Here is a 13,593-nt window from a genome sequence, read left to right as displayed (position 1 = left end):
TCCAGGAAGATCCCACATGCCACAGAGCAGCTAGGCCCACGAACCATGGCCGCTGAGCCTGTGCATCTGGAGTCTGTGCTCTGCAATGGGAGAGGCCACAACAGTGAGAGGCCCATGTACCACACACACAAAAAAAAGTCTGAACAAATTTAAGAAGATAGAAATTATATCAAACATTTTTTCTGATCACAGCAGCATGAAACTAGAAATCAATTACAGGAAGAAAAATGGAAAAACACTAAAATGTGGAGACTAAGCAGCATGCTACTAAAAAGCCAATGAATCAATAAGGAAATCAAAGAGGAAATCAGAAAATACCTCAAGACAAATGAAAATAAAATTTAAAACTTTCCAAAATTTGTGGGACACAGGAAAAGTAGCTCTAAGAGGGAAGTTTAGAGCGATAAAGACCTATATCAAAAGAAACAAGAAAAATGTCAAATAAACCACCTAACCTATCATCTAAAGGAATTAGAAAAAGAAGAACAAAGCTCAAAGTCAATAGAAGGAATAAAACAATAAAGACCAGAGAGGAAATAAAATAGAGACCCAAACAACAGTAGAAAAGATCAATAAAACCAAGAGCTGGTTCTTGGAAGAGATAAACAAAATCGATAAGCCTTTAGCCACTCCTTAAGGAAAAAGAGAGAACACAAATAAAATAAGAAATGAAAGAAGAGAAATTGCAACTGATATCACAGAATTACAAATAACCATAAGAGAATACTATGAACAGTTATATGTCAAAAAATTAGACAGCTTAAAAGAAATGGATAAATTCCTAGAAACATACAATATTCCAAGACTGAATCAGAAAGAAATAGACAATCTGAAAAGACTGATTCAGTACTAGTTACTGAAATTCAATCAGTAATCAAAAACTCCCGACAGAGAAGAGTCCAGGACCAGATGGCTTCTTAGGGGAATTCTACCAAACTCTTCTTTATATAGAAGAGTTAATACCTATCCTTCTCAAACTATTCCAAAAAAATGAAAAGAAGGGAACGCTCCTAAATGCACTCTATGACATCACATTACTATGACATCACATTACCCTGATAACAAAACCAAATATACTAAACAAACAAACAAACCATAAAATTACAGGCCAGTATCAATGATGGATATAGATGTAAAATCATCCCAAAATATTATCAAACCAAATTCAACAACATATAAAAAGGATTGTACAGCATGATCAAGTGGGATTCATTCCAGGGATGCAAGGGTGGCTCAGTGTCAGCAAATTAATCAATGTGATATACCACATTGACCAAACTAAGGATAACAATCACATGATTATCTCAATAAACACAGAAAAAGCATTTGATAAAACTGAACACAATTGTAATTCCACCACAGCCTTTGTTTGTGAAAGCCCTCTCTGGAACACTCTCATGTTACATATGAATGAAAGTCATGATCATTTCTTAAATCCCTAAAATGAAACAGGGTTTTAAAAAGCTGACACTTTATATTTCTTGTCTCTACCTATCATTTCAGTACTAAACCAAACCATTTTTTTTCTTTGACATGATTCTTTTCTTTACTTTTTTTTTTCATTGCTTACAGCCACCCTATATTTCAACATTTATTGCTTTACAACTGTATTATTCTAACAAATTTCTAAATAAGTTCTCTGTTCCTGGGTTAGTCCTCTCTACATCATACTCTATACTTGTATTTGTCTCTTAGTTCTTCTTTAAACATTGTGCATATCTACTCCTATTCTTCATTGATTAAAAGTTGAACATTTATATATTGTGTGCCTAGGACTATGCTGGATCCTAATAATTGTGCAGATAACTTGACATGCCCAGTGCCTTCATTCAAGGAGCCTATATTTTCAAATAGAAGCCAGATAATTAAACAAATAATCACAATAAAACATAATGCCTATTTTGAAAGAGAAAGAGTCTTCAAAATATTCTCACCATATATCATCTAAATGACTACTCCACTGAAATTCAGAAGCATTTCTTATATGGTTATATCATAAATATATGGATCCAGCATTCAGTTAGTTTGATTCTCTCATGGTACTGCAAATAATGTGTTTGATCCTGTCTTTTTGCCTTCTCATTTGTTACTGCACTCACTTGGAATGTACTCTTGACTGTGGTCCACTTTTCTGAAGATAAATCCTTCCCATTCTTTACCATTCCTTTCATTATTATTCTATTTCTCCAAATTCTTATTGCACTTATAGCCAGTACTATGCAACTTAAAACTCAAAATAATAGTGCTTTATATATTTTAAAAATTATTATTAGATAAATTAATTTCTATGATGCCATTGTCTTCATTCACATCAACAAATATATGCATATTGCATATTTTCTATATTTTAAAATACAAATAAAAACAATATTTGGTTTCTCAGTTGCTTCTTGGTCTTCTAACTCTGTAACATAGTACCTATTTATTATAATATATAAATATTTCATGAAATCTCTCTCTTAACACCTGCTCTTTAATGAGTTTACTCGACCACATGTCAACCTAGGGTGTCCTGACATATCTATTTCTTAATAACTTTTCAGTACATGTCCCAAAGACTGTTTACTAACTAACTAAATATATATATATATATATGTATATATATATACACACTAACAGTAATTATTCCTACTAAAAGTAATTATTTCTGGGATGTTTATGCTGTTTTGTATTTCTAATAACATTATTGATTTCTGTAAAAAACTAAAAACAAAATGTTAAGTCAAATTTCCTAAGGTTAAAATGGAAACTACAAGTTATCACAGGAAGCATTCAGCTGAAAGAACTATTACCACTTGTTGAAGCTGATGTGCATTAAGCATTGACTCACTATTGAACCAGATAAACTATAAATCAAACTATAAATTATAAATCAAATCCCTCACAATAACAGAAATTTCCTAGGTATTTGATCCAGTCCATATCAGCAAGCCTAATAATTGTGCCTAGATATTGCACAAAAGTCTTTTCTCAGATGACTCCCCACATTTTCCAGACTATATGGCCACTGTAGTTATGTCTTAACATTTATTAGCTGTCACTTCATGAATAGTGGTACCTAAAAAGAACATATTTTCCATTTGGGAAAGATCTTCATTCTGTAAAACTTACCTAACATAAAAATCTGCCATTTGGACATTCATTAAAAATTAAATTCATAATCTGCACACATCCTGAAATATCCTTTTTAAAATAAAGAGTGTAATTTAAAGTTATTTATCTATTAAGCTACCACTTTTTTCTATTGGTTACTGATCTTCTCCTATTTGTCTAAGAATAATTTTCCAAAATTTTGCTTTTTGATATTTTGTCCAGTCATATTTAGCTGTGTCTTAGACTTTGAGTGGTAACTACCTTGTAATGAATTATTTCTTTACACGCTCATCCAAAAATACCCTTAGTACTATAATAATGTAAAATTACAATTGATGCTTTCTACCATTTTCTGTAGCACTCTGCTTCCATAGCTTGCCTTACCTCTCTATTTTAATTTTTTTTCTTTTTCTTCTCAGAATTACTTTGAACTCAGTCATACCTAATAGAGTTGCCTGAGCACCCATCTATTTGTAATAGGTTTAATATACTTTCTCACTTCAGGGTAGTATCTTTCTCTATTTAACATTTCAATTCATATAGAAGAAAATAATTTTCTAAAAATATATAATACCTCATGTTGTTTAAAAAATTAATTCACTAAAATTCATCAGCTATCTTTATAAGCAGTGAGTAGTAAAGTGCGTTCTGTAGTTAAAAATATTTCCAGTCACTCTGTCAGCATGACAGTTGTCTACTGCTGAGCTTGCCACCTGCTATGCTATAGCACACAGTGGCTAATGAGTTATGAGGATGCCTTGTCTCAGCAAGAGGGCAGACTGCAGTGTGCTGATTATTGCCTTCCAAAATTCAGGTCTACTTTGAACGTCAGAATGTTATTTTATTTGAAATAAGGCCTTTGTATTATCATATTATATTCATTAATATAAGGATCAAGATAATATTCTGGTTTAGTATGGGTCCTAAATGCAATGAAAATGTCATTATAGGAGACAGAAAAGGACTGACAGAGACACACAGAAACACTGCGAAAAAGGCACCATGAAATTGGAGGCAGAGATTGTAGTGATGCATCTGCAAGCTGAAGAACCCCAAGGATTGCCAGAAGCTAGAAGAAAAGCATGGGCCAGTTTCTCTCTTAGATCTGTCAGAAGGTGCCAACCCTGAGGACACTTTGATTTCAGACTTCTGGCCTCCTGAATTGTGATAGAATTAATTTTTCATGTTTTAAGACATTCTGTTTGTGGTAATTCATTATAGAAGCTCTAAGAAACTAACACAGATGCCTAGTGAAGTTTATGGACACAACTTCAACATAAAAGAAAAAAGTATCATTGTGGATTCTCTTTAATAACATCAAGTAGTGTTAAGTATGGAGAAAAAGCAACGGATGTAGTATCAATAATAGTAACAAATATTTATTAGTACCCTAGTGAAGGAATTTATTTTTCCTCTAAATCCTCACATGTTCAGAGCCTAGAGGTAGGTAGATATTTCTCCCCATTGCTTTTCCAAAGTGTTTTTCCCTCCATCTTTGTATCATCACACTTTATCATCTGCAATGTCTCATTATTACTGTCTTCTACACATATTTTAGTCTTATACCATATTTCCAGATAATTCTAGCAATTTTTCCCTTTTTTCTTTCTACATTCACATCCTTCAACACTTTTGGTGGCTTTAGCATCTACATTGGGTAGTCAAGCACTCCTTTCTAATTATATTTTCTTAACCTTATCACAGTCATCCTCTTCTATGGTCATATTCTTGATGGTCATGTCATTTCCAATACAATAACACTATAAAATTCTCACTTTCAGATACCTTAATCTCCTGTGTAGCTCGTATATAATAGTACTATTATTCTAGTATTTCTTTGATTTTATTAAGACCTTGACCACACTGATTCATCACTTTATTCTTTCATGAAGCATGCACTCCTATGCTTTTACATTACTACTTCATTGGACTTAACTACAAGTAATTTTTTTTAACATCTTTATTGGAGTATAATTGCTTTACATTGTTGTGTTAGTTTCTGCTGTATAACAAAGTAAATCACCTATATGTATACATATATCGCCATATCCCCTCCCTCTACGTCTCCCTCCCACCCTCCCTATCCCACCTCTCTAGGTGGTCAGAAAGCACTGAGCTGATCTCCCTGTGCTATGTGGCTGCTTCCCACCAGCTATCTATTTTATATCTGGAAGTGTATATATGTCAATGTCACTCACCGTATGCTACAGCTAATTTAATGGCAAATCATTATTTTCACTCTCTTTATTCTTTATGTGCACAGCTTTGTTGTACGTGATTTCTTCTCCTAGGTATGCACTTTTTAACTTATCCAACTAACCTCCAATATATCATACAATAACTTGAGGAATAGGCTTAAGTTATTATCTCATGATAATCCCTACATCATGTCCACAGGTTGACTTTTCATGTTCCAAACAGCTATTAATTAGAAAGACATGCTATCCCTTTTCTATATACCAATTATATGATGGTAGAAGAGGATAAAGGTAACAACAATAAATATTGTCATTCATAAGATAAAAATAGGTGGAAAAGAGCAGTCAGTAATCCACAGCATATATGAAATTCTGCTATTCCTTGGCTCTGCTACCTGGAGACTAAGGGGGGGGGTGGGTGTCCTTTCTTTTTACTTGGTGACTTCTAAATGGGGAATGGAAAATAGAGCCCTTCGCTATTTTTTTGCTGCCTAGTAGCTTTTTGTTTTGTTTTGTTTTGTTTTTTGTGGTATGCGGGCCTCCCACTGCCGCGGCCTCTCCCGCTGCTGAGCACAGGCTCCGGACGCGCAGGCTCAGCGGCCCCGGCTCACAGACCCTGCCAATCCGCGGCACGCAGGATCCCCCCGGACCGGGGCACGAACCCGTGTCCCCTGCATCGGCAGTTGGACTCTCAACCACTGTGCCACCAGGGAAGCCCCCTAGTAGCTTTTTATATAGTTTCCTGTGCATAGAAATTTGGAGATCAAAATATTTTTATATTTCCATCTTAGTTTCTTATATTCCAAGCTAAAGGTGATTTGCCAATACCAGTGTCTCAAACAAATTGTGGACATTCTGTTTATTTGTAGTCGATTATATGAATAAACAGTTTCATCCACAATTCATAAGAAACAGGGCTCCTTCTCTGTACCTAACTATAGTACCTTGAGTGAACCCGGCCTCTATGGGATCATGACCTTAGCTTTCTAGGAGCCCTTAATTTCCAGTTAAAGTATTCAATAGACATCATTTTGATCTTTTAAGAATTCTTCTAAAAGGGTTAGCTCAGTCTTTACTGTAAAGCCTTTTGCTGCAGAACCTTGCATTTGGCCTTTTTTCTAAGTCTGTGTTGTAATGGCCACACCTTTGATTGGGTGAAGAACATCTTCTTTTCAACAATGCGATTTCTGAACTCTATATTATCTCTAAATTCTGCTGACACAGTGGCATCATATCTTCTAGTATTTTATCAAATATAGTCAGCAACCAAGTCAACTTTCAAATGATCTGTGATATATTTCTCCCTCCAGCACTAAAAGTTTTTAGATATATTTTCTTTTCTTCCAAGTTAAGGTAGGTTACGGTCTTACCAAATCTTTTGCCACCACTTAACACAGGACCACATTTTCCAAATTTCTATAACCTGCTACTGGTTCTTAATGTCAATATCACATAGTATTTAAAAAATAAATTTATTTATTTTATTTATTTATTTTTGGCTGTGTTGGGTCTTCCTTGCTGCACTTGGGCTTTCTCTAGTTGCAGCGAGGGGGGCTACTCTTCGTTGTGGTTGGTGCGTGGGCTTCTCATTGCAGGGGCTTCTCATTTGCGGAGCATGGGCTCTAGGTGGGCAGGCTTCAGTAGTTGTGACACGTGGGCTCAGGGGTTGTGGCACAGGGCTTAGGAGTTGTGGCTGGCAGGCTTTAGAGCACAGGCTTAGTAGTTGTGGCACATGGGCTTAGTTGCTCCGTGGCATGTGGGATTTTGCCAGACCAGGGATGGAACCCGTGTCCTCTGAATTGGCAGGTGGATTCTTAACCACTGCACTACTAGGGAAGTCCCAATATCACATAGTTTTTGTTTGTTTGTTTTTGTTTTGTTTTTTTGCAGTACACGGGCCTCTCACTGTTGTGGCCTCTCCCGTTGCGTAGCACAGGCCCCAGACGCGCAGGCTCAGCGGCCATGGCTCACGGGCCCAGCCGCTCCGCGGCATGTGGGATCCTCCCGGACCGGGGCATGAACCCGCGTCCCCTGCATCGGCAGGCGGACTCTCAACCACTGCGCCACCAGGGAAGCCCCCCATAGCTTTGGTACTTAGTACATTTATAACAACTTCTGCATAACCAGATATATTGGCAATATTGCTGGGTAATGAACCACTCAGAAACCTAGACGTATTCAATGACAAGCACACATTTCTTTTTAATGTCTTTCTCATTTAGCTGCTTAAAACAGCAATGATTTGTTATTTCTTATGATTCTGTGGATTTCCTGAGGTGTTTCTCATCTACTTTTGTTAGAACTCAAATATGTTATTGTATAGAGTAGATGCTGGGCTCCGTAGGAACAGCTAGGATACTGGGCCTCTCATTTATCCTGGAGTTCTTCACAATGTGACAAATTTAAGGTAGCATTCCATGAGGGCAAAAGAGGAAGCTTCAAGATTCCTTAGAGCTTAGTTTTATCACTTCTACCTTGGTTTATTGCTCAAAGAAAGTAAAAATGACAGCCCAAATTTAAGAGAAAGAAAAACCTGCATATTAAGCAAGAAAGGGGCAAAGCAACATATCAAAGGAAGATGGAAGGACCTGATCTCCCTATTTTTCAAAACGATTTAGTAAAATTATCCTTGTCCCGTTGCATTTCCATTATCTTAGCAATTTCAAAACACACACATATACCATATGTGTGTGTGTGTGTGTATACATATATATATATATATGCATGCATGGTGGTGCTGATAGGTTTGTTGGCATTACATTGAAACTATCAATTGGTGGATAATTAACTCATTTAAATATTAATTGTTTAATTCATGGACATTATATATCTTCTCATATATTTAGGTCATTTTATTTTATTTATTTATTTATTTTTAACATCTTCATTGGAGTATAATTGCTTTACAATGGTATGTTAGTTTCTGCTTTATAACAAAGTGAATTAGCTATACATATACATATATCCCATGTCTCCTCCCTCTAGTGTCTCCCTCCCACGCTCCCTATCCCACCCCTCTAGGTGGTCACAAAGCACCGAGCTGTTCTCCCTGTGCTATGTGGCTGCTTCCCACTAGCTATCTATTTTACACTTGGTAATATATATAAGTCCATGCCACTCTCTCACTTCACCCCAGCTTACACCTTCCCCTCCCCGTGTCCTCACGAACATTCTCTATGTCTGCGACTTTATTCCTATCCTGCCTCTAGGTTCATCAGAAACTTTTTTTTTTTTTTTAGATTCCATATATATGTGTTAGCGTATGGTATCTGTTTTTCTCTCTCTGACTTACTTCACTCTGTATGACAGACTCTAAGTCCATCCACCTCACTACAAATAACTCAATTTTGTTTCTTTTTATAGCTTGCATATATGTGCCATTGTATATATGTGCCACATCTTTACCCATTCATCTGTCGATGGACACTTAGGTTGCTTCCATGTCCTGGCTATTGTAAATAGTGCTGCAATGAACATTGTGGTACATGACTCTTTTTGAATTATGGTTTTCTCTGGGTATATGCCCAGTAGTGGGATTGCTGCATCATATGGTAGTTCTATTTTTAGTTTTTTAAGGAACCTCCATACTGTTCTCCATAGTGGCTGTGTCAATATTTATTCCCACCAACAGTGCAAGGGGGTTCCCTTTTCTCCACATCCTCTCCAGCATTTATTGTCTGTAGATTTTTTTGATGATGGCCATTCTGACTGGTGTGAGGTGATAACTCGTTGTGGTTTCTATTTGCATTTCTCTAATGATTAGTGATGTTGAGCATTCTTTCATGTGTTTGTTGGCAATTTGTATATCTTCTTTGGAGAAATGTCTATTTAGGTCTTCTGCCCATTTTTGGATTGGGTGGTTTGTTGTTTTGATATTGAGAAGCATGAGCTGCTTGTAAATTTTGGAGATTAATCCTTTGTCAGTTGCTTCATTGGCAAATATTTTCTCCCATTCTGAGGGTTGTCTTTTCATCTTGTTTATGGTTTCCTTTGCTGTGCAAAAGCTTTTAAGTTTCATTAGGTCCCATTTGTTTATTTTTTGTTTTTATTTCCATTTCTCTAGGAGGTGGGTCAAAAAGGAACTTGCTATGATTTATGTCATAGAGTGTTCTGCCTAGGTTTTCCTCTAAGAATTTTATAGTGTCTGGCCTTACGTTTAGGTCTTTAATCCAATTTGAGTTTATTTTTGTGTATGGTGTTAGGGAGTGTTCTAATTTCATTCTTTTACATGTAGCTGTCCAGTTTTCCCAGCACCACTTATTGAAGAGGTGTCTTTTCTCCATTGTATATTCTTGCCTCCTTTATCAAAGATAAGGTTACCCGTCTGCTGCACGGATTTATCTTGGGGCACTCTATCCTGTTCCATTGATCTTTATTTCTGTTTTGGTGTCAGTACCATACTGTCTTGATTACTGTAGCTTTGTAGTATAGTCTGAAGTCCAGGAGCCTGATTCCTCCAGGTCCGTTTTTCTTTCTCAATATTGCTTTGGCTATTCGGGGTCTAGTTTCCATAAAAATTGTGAAACTTTTTGTTCTAGTTCTGTGAAAAATGCCAGTGGTAGTTTGATAGGGATTGCATTGAATCTGTAGATTGCTTTGGATAGTATAGTCATTTTCACAATGTTGATTCTTCCAGTCCAAGAAGATGGTATATCTCTCCATACGTTTGTATCATCTTTGATATCTTTCATCAGTGTCTTATAGTTTTCTGCATACAGGTCTTTTGTCTGCTTAGGTAAGTTTATTTCTAGGTATTTTATTCTTTTTGTTGCAATGGTAAATGGGACTGTTTCCTTAATTTCTCTTTCAGATTTTTCATCATTAGTGTATAGCAATGCAAGAGACGTCTGTGCATTAATTTTGTATCCTGCTACTTTACCAAATTCATTGATTAGCTTGAGTAGTTTTCTGGTAGAATCTTTAGGATTCTCTATGTATAGTATCATGTCACCTGAAAACAATGACAGCTTTACTTCTTCTTTTCTGGTTTGGATTACTTTTATTTCTTTTTCTTCTCTGATTGCTGTGGCTAAAACTTCTAAAACTATGTTTAATAAAGTGGTGAGAGTGGGCAACCTTGCCTTGTTCCTGATATTAGTGGAAATGGTTTCAGTTTTTCACCATTGAGAACGATGTTGGCTGTGGGTTTATCATATATGACCTTTATTATGTTGAGGTCAGTTCCCTCTATGCCTACTTTCTGCAGGGTTTTTATCATAAATCGGTGTTGAATTTTGTTGAAATCTTTTTCTACATCTATTGAGATGATCATATGGTTTTTCTCCTTCAGTTTGTTAATGTGGTTTATCACATTGATTGATTTGCGTATATTGAAGAATCCTTGCATTCCTGGGATAAATCCCACCTGATCAAGGTGTATGATCCTTTTAATGTGCTGTTGGATTCTGTTTGCCAGTATTTTGTTGAGGGTATTTCCATGTATGTTCATCAGTAATATTAGCCTGTAGTTTTCTTTCTTTGTGACATCTTTGTCTGGTTTTGGTATCAGGATGATGGTGGTCTCGTAGAATGAGTTTGACAGTGTTCCTCCCTGTGCTATATTTTGGAAAAGTTTGAGAAGGTCTTGTAGAATGAGTTTGACAGTGTTCCTCCCTGTGCTATATTTTGGAAAAGTTTGATGGCCTGTGAAGCCATCTGGTCCTGGGCTTCTTTTGTTCTAGATTTTTAATTACAGTTTCAACTTCAGTGCTTGTGATTGTTCTGTTTATATTTTCTATTTCTTCCTGATTCAGTCTCGGAATGGTGTGCTTTTCTAAGAATTTGTCCATTTCTTCCAGGTTGTCCATTTTATTGGCATATAGTTGCTTGTAGTAATCTCTCCTGATCCTTTGTATTTCTGTAGTGTCAGTCGTTACTTCTCCTTTTCATTTCTAATTCTATTGATTTGAGTCTTCTCCCTTTTTTTCTTGATGAGTCTGGCTAATAGTTTATCAATTTGTTTATTAGGTCATTTTAAAATAGCGGCCAGATATATATACAATGGAATATTACTCAGCCATAAAAAGAAACGAAATTGAGCTATTTGTAATGAGGTGGATAGACCTAGAGTCTGTCATACAGAGTGAAGTAAGTCAGAAAGAAAAAGACAAATACCGTATGCTAACACATATATATGGAATTTAAGGAAAAAAAATGTCATGAAGAACCTAGGGTTAAGACAGGAATAAAGACACAGACCTACTGGAGAACGGACTTGAGGATATGGGGAGGGGGAAGGGTGAGCTGTGACAGGGCGAGAGAGAGTCATGGACATATACACACTAACAAACGTAGTAAGGTAGATAGCTAGTGGGAAGCAGCCGCATGGCACAGGGATATTGGCTTGATGCTTTGTGACAGCCTGGAGGGGTGGGATAGGGAGGGTGGGAGGGAGGGAGACGCAAGAGGGAAGACATATGGGAACATATTTATATGTATAACTGATTCACTTTGTTATAAAGCAGAAACTAACACACCATTGTAAAGCAATTATACCCCAATAAAGATGTTAAAAAATAAAAAATAAAATAAAATAGCGGCCAGGAAGCAGCAAATTTAAGTTTTGTTTTTTGAAACTTTCTTTTTTCAGAATATTTTCTGTCCACAGTTGGTTGCATCTGTGGTTTCAGAACCTGAGGGTATGGAGGGCTGACTCTACGTTTAAACAGCAACCGATATGTGGCACTATCTATCTCATAGCAGAAATCTGAGAGTCAAGGGGTGAAAGGAAGAGTAGATCTTCTCATCATTATACCTAATAACTACCCACAGAATTTTTTCTTTCTGTCCTCAAAGCTTTGAGTTTTTCCTCATTGTTGCAGCTTGGATCCCAAGGGAAGAATGCTTCCATCAGGGACCACAAATAAAATTCCACTGAACTGGTAGGTGAACCTGCCAGAATGTCATTTTGTACTTCTGTTACAGTGAATCAACAAGCAAAGAACGAGGTTACTATATTCACTGGAATATTTGATTCTAATTAGCAAGGGGAAGTCTGTTTGTTACTATTAATAGGGTCAGGAAGGATGATGTTTTAATTTCAAGGGATTTTTCTGGGTTCCCATTCATTAATCCATTTCTAATAGTGTAAGTTAAGAGAAAGTTATAGCAGGCAAGAATAGACAGGGCTATGGAGAACTCAGAGACTTCGATAACAAAATTTTGGGTCTCCCCCTGATGGGGAAAGGGTACAAATTTAGTTCTTGCCTGAAAACAAAGGAAACAGAATGGGCTATGAAAGAAGGGAGTTATAAATGACAATTACAGTCTTATTAATTTACAACAATAAATTCTATAACGGTAATCTGTACTTTTGTAGCAGACTGCTTTTTGGAATACACAGTTATATCAGTAGCCTCCAATGACCCACACAAACTAGTATTCACACCTTTTGATTAGTTTCCTTCACATTGACTCTGGGTTTGGCTCTGTGATATCTTTTGGTCAAATGAGACTTATCCAGCGGGTGCAAGCAAAGCCTCAATTAATGCTCTGAATTGGGCAGCATTCCTTCTCTTGAAAAGCTTTCTTTTTTTCTTGGTATCTGCAAATTCCCTGAAAAATCTTATTTAATTTTGTGTTTTCATTTTCATCTATATGCAGAGTACATTTACATCCAAGATCCAACATCTAACCAAGATCTCTTTCTTGAGCGCTAGATATATATTTAGCTTCCTGTTAGAAACAGTTTTGACTCATTAAAACTAAACTCTTTTATTTTTTTGATCATAGTCATCCTAACGTGTGAGGTGATATATCACTGTGGTTTTGTTTTGAATTTTCCTAACTTTTTGTAATGTTGAGCACCTTTTCATATAATCTGTTGGCTATTTGTATGTTTTCTTTGGAAAAACATCTATTCATGTCCTTTACCCAGTTTTTAATTGGGTTGTTTACTTTTTTGCTATTGAGTTGTATGAATTTCTTAAATATTTTGGATAAAGCTTCTCATTAGATATTTTGTTTACAAATATTTTCTCCCAATCTACATGTAGGTTGGTTTTTCATTTAGTTGCTTGATTCCTTTGTTGTGCAGAATCTTTTTTGTATGATGTAGTCTTTCTTGTTTGTTTTTGATTCTGTTGCCTAAACTTTTGGTATTGTATTCAAAAAATCGTTGCCAAGGTCATTATGCTAAGTGAAATAAACCAGACACAAAAAGGGAAAAACAGCCTGTACGATCTCACTTATATGTGAAATCTAAAAAGCTGAATACATAGAAGCAGAGAATAGAACCTATAACCAGGGTTGGGGAGGTAGGGAAAATGGGGAGATGTTTGTCAGAGGGTACAAAGTTGCAGTT

Source organism: Delphinapterus leucas, chromosome 5 (assembly GCF_059928025.1).
Source record: "Delphinapterus leucas isolate spDelLeu-1000000601 "Yukka" chromosome 5, BTC_Dleu_Yukka2, whole genome shotgun sequence".
NCBI lineage: Eukaryota > Metazoa > Chordata > Mammalia > Artiodactyla > Monodontidae > Delphinapterus > Delphinapterus leucas.
The sequence above is the reverse complement of the archived record's forward strand: the minus strand, read 5'-3'. Positions refer to the sequence as shown.